Source organism: Helianthus annuus, chromosome 2 (assembly GCF_002127325.2).
Source record: "Helianthus annuus cultivar XRQ/B chromosome 2, HanXRQr2.0-SUNRISE, whole genome shotgun sequence".
Lineage (NCBI taxonomy): Eukaryota > Viridiplantae > Streptophyta > Magnoliopsida > Asterales > Asteraceae > Helianthus > Helianthus annuus.
In genome coordinates, this window is record NC_035434.2 from 46,767,538 (window position 1) to 46,775,285 (window position 7,748).

The 7,748-nt window shown below is 41.8% G+C and overlaps 1 long non-coding RNA gene across 1 annotated transcript; it reads right to left on the minus strand.

Annotated features, from left to right (window-relative positions):
- Nucleotides 1-6,080: 6,080 nt before the first annotated feature.
- Nucleotides 6,081-6,877, minus strand: LOC110904996. Its single transcript, XR_002572861.2, has 2 exons — nt 6,839-6,877; nt 6,081-6,301 (listed from the first exon to the last, which is right to left on the minus strand). It is a non-coding gene; the product is annotated as an uncharacterized LOC110904996 (long non-coding RNA).
- Between the last annotated feature and the right edge of the window lie 871 nt (nt 6,878-7,748).

Below are 7,748 nucleotides of genomic sequence, written 5' to 3' on the forward strand. Positions count from 1 at the left end.
TCAACCAACCAATCCTAATGCGATTATCATACGACAATCAGTCTTCGTACGCATAGAAATCACATACGACACAGATAAAGTACAAGTAGCACACATATTGTAAAAGTCATAACGGTTAACATGTCACACCTCATTCCCATAAACAAGGTCCATTCAAAAGACACAACCCACATTCATATGTGCGGCCCCAATCTAAATCTATGTATAAACCCTTCGCTAATGTAACACAAATGATCAAAATATGTAAAGCCCGTTTAGCCTGTAAAGCCCAATAAACATGTATACCCATACGATTAGCATGCAAGCCCAATTAAAGAGTGTAATACATCTGCAATTTCATGAAGTTATTTCCTTCAATTACTACCCCTTAAACTATACAGTTTATATATTACCCTATGTCATCACCCTTATCATATAAACAATTATATCAACATTTAACTAACACCAGTTATATTATCACGTGTTATCTATCACGGAATACATGACTTACTTGTTCGTATGACCCGCTTACAACTTCTAAACGTCAAAACCCTAAGCCGTAGTCGAATACTTTGTTAATCATCCATGAATCTTATTCACAATATACATCATGCTTTAACAAATATACAATAACATGACAATCTGCATCCTCATCAATCTACCACATATTTATCTCATTAAATCATGTTTTAACATACAATGCATAATTCAGGTTAACTAGCCTAACGGCTCCTTGACATCGAGTAATCAGTTTTTATCACGGAGTTATTAACCTAGCGGCATCATGCAATCCACTCAAAAATTGTCACATGCAGCACATGGCCACTAGATATAATGAGCCGACCACATTAAATATCGGTTCATTCTAATTGGGCCGATTTAATGATTTGACAATGTGTAATCAATAATCTGATATGTATTACTGAAGTGCTCACATGGGCTGATGTCAGTTTTATCAAGATTGCATTCATATATACAAAACATAACATCAATACATTAAATCAAATCCTATTATTCATGCGTTTAAAACTATTGGTTATTATCTTGCTATTCACAATCAAACCATGCAACCAAACAACTAACCAAACTCGAACTATAAACATTATAACATGGTACTAACCGTGTTTGGGGTAAACCCGAGGTGCCAAGATCAACAGACTTCGAGTGACAAGACAAAACCCCAAGGGTGATGAGAAAACCAGCCGTGCGTATGAGGGTAAAGAGGATTTAGAGTTTGTTTTAGTTTGCGAAATTATGAGGATTCCAACCCTAGATAAGAATGTATACGCATAAGGGGGGTGTATCGGGCTCCCTAATGGGCTCTCAATGGGCTTCCAACCAAAGTATAAACAACAAGGGTGTTTGGGCTTGTGTACTCGGGCTTGTGCTTGTGCGCTCGGCCCTGAGATAACATGTGTAACGATAATACCCGACCCAAACGTGAACATGTGTATGCTGACCGTACTTGTGATGTAAGCGGCCCAAGCATATTCGGCCCAGATACAAGGAATACGAGTCTTATATCTAACAAGTTTCACATATCACGTATAAACACTCATAAACGTCCAATATAAATTAATACATTAACTAGTCACATAAAGTTCGTATAGATTACATCTGAGTACGACAAAAGGCTCTAAAATGCGAGTTGTCAGATCATCCCCAACTTGAAAGAAATTTCGTCACGAAATTTGATAAACATTCCAAAACAACACGGTGTTAACCCAGGATGACTGTGGATTTTCCGCGGGTACCACATCATCCCCAATTTGAAAAGGAATTTCGTCCCGAAATTCACCAATGATATTAGAGGTTAGCCGTTTGGATGTTTTGAGTTCCAACGGACTCTCACGATTGGAATTCGACTATGATAACGGATCTCGACTTCCTTGTTCAAGCTTTCAATAGATAGCATCACCAGTGTTTCCTCGAACAACACTTCTTAGATTCGAGACATCAATGACATGGTAAACATTACTCGATTCGTCTGGTAACTCGGGTTTGTAGGCCACTTTGCCAATATGTTCCAGAATTTTGAATGGCCCAACATAGCGCGGATTAAGCTTACCGCGTTTCCCAAACCGCACCGCACCCTCCCAGGGTGAGATTTTCAATTATAACACATTCACCTGCAGTGAACTAACTCCCAGCGTCTCTTAAGCTTATCAGTTTTTCCTGGCGGTCAGGCGTTATCATCACGCGATTTCCGATCTAAGCAATTTTCCCAAGAGTTACAAGTACAAATCCTGGACTTGTGATTAGGTTGCCACTCGCCTTAATCCAACAAGGAGATTGGCATTATCATTCATGTGATGCCTCAAACAGAGCTATCTGAATACTAAAATGGTAACTGCTACCGTAGGACTCAGCCAAAGGTATGTGTCCTTCCAATTTCACTACGTCAGTCACACACATGCTCGCAGCATGTCTTCGAGTGTCAAGATGATTCATTTACCCTAATCGTTTGTCCTATGATGATGAGTAATGCACATGTCTAGACGTGAGCCAAGCGTGTTGTGTAGTGCCTGTCATAAATCAGGTATAGATCAAAATCAGAGATAACAGGAGTTGGCACCTCGTGCCTAAAAGCCGCCTCTTTCAGAGGAACATTCACAGCTGTGAAGATCGTCAGTTTCCTTGATCGTAAGAAAGTGGGCTGGTAAATTTAGACCATCAACGATCACCCAGGTGATATTGTTTCCGTTTCAAGTTGTAAGTAGACTGGCGACAAAATTCATGGCAGTCTGTTCTCATTTCCATATGGGTGATTCTGGTTGCTGATACTCCACCTTGACTTTCCCACAAGTCGATCATCATCCACAAACATTGCTAGGTGGCCCTTCATGCCCGATTACCAGTACAAGATTCATAGATCCTAATGTCTCTCATCAAAACCCGGATGACTAGAATATCGAGGCCGATGTGCCTTGCTCAATCACAAGTTCCGTATGGTTGCCGTGTTGTGGGATCCACATCCGTTCCATAAAGTAGCGAATATCATTCATCCTGCCAAAATCACTTCTCCATGCCCCGCATGGTCCAAACTTGACAATTTTCTTCCTTCAGTGCCTCGGTTTGAGCAGGGCAACTCTGATCAGGTAGGTTAAGGTCGATGGTGTGTTGCAAGCTCATACGCGTTTAGGTTCCATAGTCGTATTCGCTCGATAGTTTCATCCAGCGAAGCCATCACATAATTAGCTCTCTCAAAACAAAGGTAAACACGGGAGGCCCTTGTGATCGGTCTAAATAATGCAAATGGGTACCGTCCAAGTAATGTCTCCATATTAATTCCAAAGACCATGGCTTCCACCCCAGGTTGTGAGTCGTGCAATTCTTCTTGTTAATCCCACACGTAAGCCAACACCTTCTCGTGTTGCATTGGCGTGTAACTGGGACTCTGATTCGAACTATCATGGTATACCCCCGAATCACCCGCACCTAGGGACGATGCTTCAGCGCATTGCAGAGTTGGGATTTGAAAGCTGAAAAGACGTCCTCTTGTCCTGTCTTTCACGAACACAACACCCGACTGTGGTAAAGAGATTTAAGCTGCATGACTTCCGAAAATCCTGCGATTATCTGCGATAGCATCAAGCGAGACCAAGAAATTGTTGTATCCTCGAACGGATCTTAGCGAGATCCACAAGTATTTCCACTTCGTTGATTACATGACCCCAAACAGGTTACCTCTCGAATTCAGAAGTTACACTTATTAAGACTTCGCGCGGTGCGGCTCCTCCCTCAGGAGCTCTCAAATAAGATACAAAGCTGTCCATGATGCTCTTTTCTCCTGGAAAGGATTCAAAACGTCACCCAATAGCGTGGTCGGTTCACATGGTCTATAAAGCCGCTGGTGTGATAATTACCCCAATGGTCATGGAATACAAAGTCGCAACGGTCGTATTGCATTCGATATGCCATTTCGGGAACACTCTCCTCTTGGTCTTCCGTCAATACATGGTTGAGGCAAACAGTTCTTGATGTCACCTTGCTGAGTTCTGGATAATCAGTACACATACGAAAAGGCTTTATCTTCCCGAATATAGCTGGGGCTCCCAAAGCGAACAAAATCTCCGTTCAACAAAATTCTTGTCTAACAGTTCCTGTAGATTGTCCTTGCAACCCTCCTGGTGCAAGACGATATGTAGCCCGAGTAATTAGGGTTGCCCCTGCCGTGAGATCAAACTTAGATTCTGCCTAACAGTGGTGGGAGTAAATCTGAAAGCTCCCCGGGTAGTACGCTGAGTGGAATCACGAACAATTGGTGGATACTCGATCCTTTTTCCTTAGCCCAAACATTAGTAACGGTTGCCAACATAGCGGGGTAGTCCCTCCGTAGACTCTCCTGGCTTTCATTGCTGAAATGATACTAACCTTTACACCACACTAATGTTTTAGTACAGACGACGATTCGCCACTAGGGAGAGATACGCGAAATTTTCTTCTCACGGGATAAATATGCGTGATATCTGAATAACTAATCCACACTGACTACGACATCGAAACTATCAGGAATGGTAGAAGGAAGGTCGATGTCGAACACTTGTCCCACAAGGGCGAGTTTGCATTCCAGCGAACATATGAGATTTCAGTTGGCTGGCCATCAGTCGGATCCGCAACAGGTTGGTTCCAAAAATCATCAGGGTTTAACAGAACAGGGACGATGCGTTTAATTACCAAGAATGTGCAGGCCACCATGTTGCTATAATCCTGGCGTCGCCCACGCCAATCCTAAATGCCCATCACGAGTACCACATCCAGCGTTGTTGCTTCTGCTACTAGGACTCCCAAAGCTGTCGTTATTCCCCGGGTTGTTGGCGCCTTGCCTTAACATCGGCCATTCTTTGTTGAAGCCACCATCACCATACTGAAAGTCGTGATTTGCGAGTACCTTGATGTCATCGTGATTGTTTCTTCTAATGTCGATGCTCGAAATAGAATCCTGAGGCCTTTCGCCGACAGGGTCCCCCTTTTCACATTCCGTGCCACGTCCTAAGGCGTTACTCATTGTGCTGGCAGTTACACATTCTACACCATGACCGACTGTCATCGTTTATGCCCCGATCGATTCGTGAGAGTTGGCTCTCATAAGTCGTTGCCTAGGGTTTAAGGATTCGATTAGAGTCAAGTCGCTGTTGCTCGATGCCGGTAACTAGGGTCGTTCAAATGCTGAAGTCGGTAAGGTACTACGTTTACCCTCTTGTCCATCGTTCTTGCAAGTTGACTGAGTAATGGACGGTATGTCGTGAGAGTGCTGCAGAAGTGATCGCACTTCGGGATCTAAGGCGTTAACATGCTAAGTTCCAACAAACAAAGATAAGTGAGAAAAGTATAGTCTAATCATTTGACGCTGAGCCATCCAACTCAGGGACGTTCGTACTAGCACCTAACATTCTACACAATTCGCTAGGCGTTCGGATGCGTGATCAGGTGATACTCATTAGTATCGAGATCCGTAAGGATTCAGAAAGGAGTGAAAAGATCATATTCAGGTAGGAGACAATCACTACTATGACTCCTATAGACTGCTGAGTTCTAACATAACATCAATTAACAGAGCGGAACCCCTTCTTCACTTGCTAAGCCTCACTGGGACTCGCATGCACCCCACATTATTATTATGTGTGCACCCACAATAATATTGTGATTTGCATGCTCATCTCAGTTCCTCCTAACTCATGTCGAATGTTTCCCCCAAACTCAAATAGCAAACAAGGAGCATTACATAACATAAGTCACGAATGTTTAGGGAAATACCACCCTATCAGTCATATAACATGTGCAAGGGATACGTAAGTTCATACTATCGTGTTTAACGTGCACCAGCATGCAATATCATATGTAAGTGTCCACTAGTTACGTAGTACAATGAGTATACGAGAGACGAACCTTGCAATCTGGAGCTGAGTGTCATGGTCATATTCTTTGTTGTCAAAACTGTTCGGTTATAGTCTGGTTTTATAAAAACGTTTTAAAACCAAGTTCTCTATAACCAGTGGCTCTGATACCAAACTGTCACACCCCCAAAATACCACATGCGGGAACCCCGCGGGATGTGTAACGCATCAGAGTTCGAGCCACCAATCACATTGAACCACGTATAGTATTTAAACAAAACATGTCATTAATTACCAATAGTAAATGTCAATCATAAGATTATTTCAAAGAGTTGTGTAGCGGAAGCATATAATAAATCGTTTAACAACTGTTTCATAATAAATGTTCAAAAGCAATGTATCAACTATATGTTAATCCAAGAACCTTGATCCATGACCACCCCAGCACTCCCAGATAGCAAGTCCATGTCACGAATTCTAACGACCTGCAAGCATGCAGACAAGTGTGTCAGACGACGCTGGTGAGTTCAAAGTTTTGTTAACGTATTTAGTTACCAGATGTATGTTTAAGACAGTTCAACGTTTTGTTTTGATGTTGTTATTACTCGATTACCGTATGTGGCGACTAGATGTGAATGCCCAACCCCAATGCCTCCATTTAGGCATTGGTCATGAGGTAAAGGTATCAAACAACCTTGAATAGATGTAAGGGGTCTTATATGTACACGATGAGAATGCCCAACCCCAATGCCTCCAACTAGGCATTGGTCATGATGTCAAGGTAATTAGTTCACGCCCGTCCTTTCGGCCCGGTGTGAGGGTGCCAAACCTAATAGCGCTATCAACTAAATACCTCGTTGCTTCTTCAGCAACACGGTAGATGTATGGGGTCTTACATGATTTATACTGTGTTCAATAACCAACATCCCAAATAAACAGTTTACCCAGTATTCCCTTTAGAAACGTTTACCAGATGTCCCAAACCACCGGGACGCATGCTTAGAAAAGTGCAGTGAACTCACCTTAGAGTGCTCGGTAGGATTAGTTACGTATGATCCAACTCAATCAACCAATCCTAATGCGATTATCATACGACAATCAGTCTTCGTACGCATAGAAATCACATACGACACAGATAAAGTACAAGTAGCACACATATTGTAAAAGTCATAACGGTTAACATGTCACACCTCATTCCCATAAACAAGGTCCATTCAAAAGACACAACCCACATTCATATGTGCGGCCCCAATCTAAATCTATGTATAAACCCTTCGCTAATGTAACACAAATGATCAAAATATGTAAAGCCCGTTTAGCCTGTAAAGCCCAATAAACATGTATACCCATACGATTAGCATGCAAGCCCAATTAAAGAGTGTAATACATCTGCAATTTCATGAAGTTATTTCCTTCAATTACTACCCCTTAAACTATACAGTTTATATATTACCCTATGTCATCACCCTTATCATATAAACAATTATATCAACATTTAACTAACACCAGTTATATTATCACGTGTTATCTATCACGGAATACATGACTTACTTGTTCGTATGACCCGCTTACAACTTCTAAACGTCAAAACCCTAAGCCGTAGTCGAATACTTTGTTAATCATCCATGAATCTTATTCACAATATACATCATGCTTTAACAAATATACAATAACATGACAATCTGCATCCTCATCAATCTACCACATATTTATCTCATTAAATCATGTTTTAACATACAATGCATAATTCAGGTTAACTAGCCTAACGGCTCCTTGACATCGAGTAATCAGTTTATATCACGGAGTTATTAACCTAGCGGCATCATGCAATCCACTCAAAAATTGTCACATGCAGCACATGGCCACTAGATATAATGAGCCGACCACATTAAATATCGGTTCATTCTAACTGGGCCGATTTAATGATTTGAC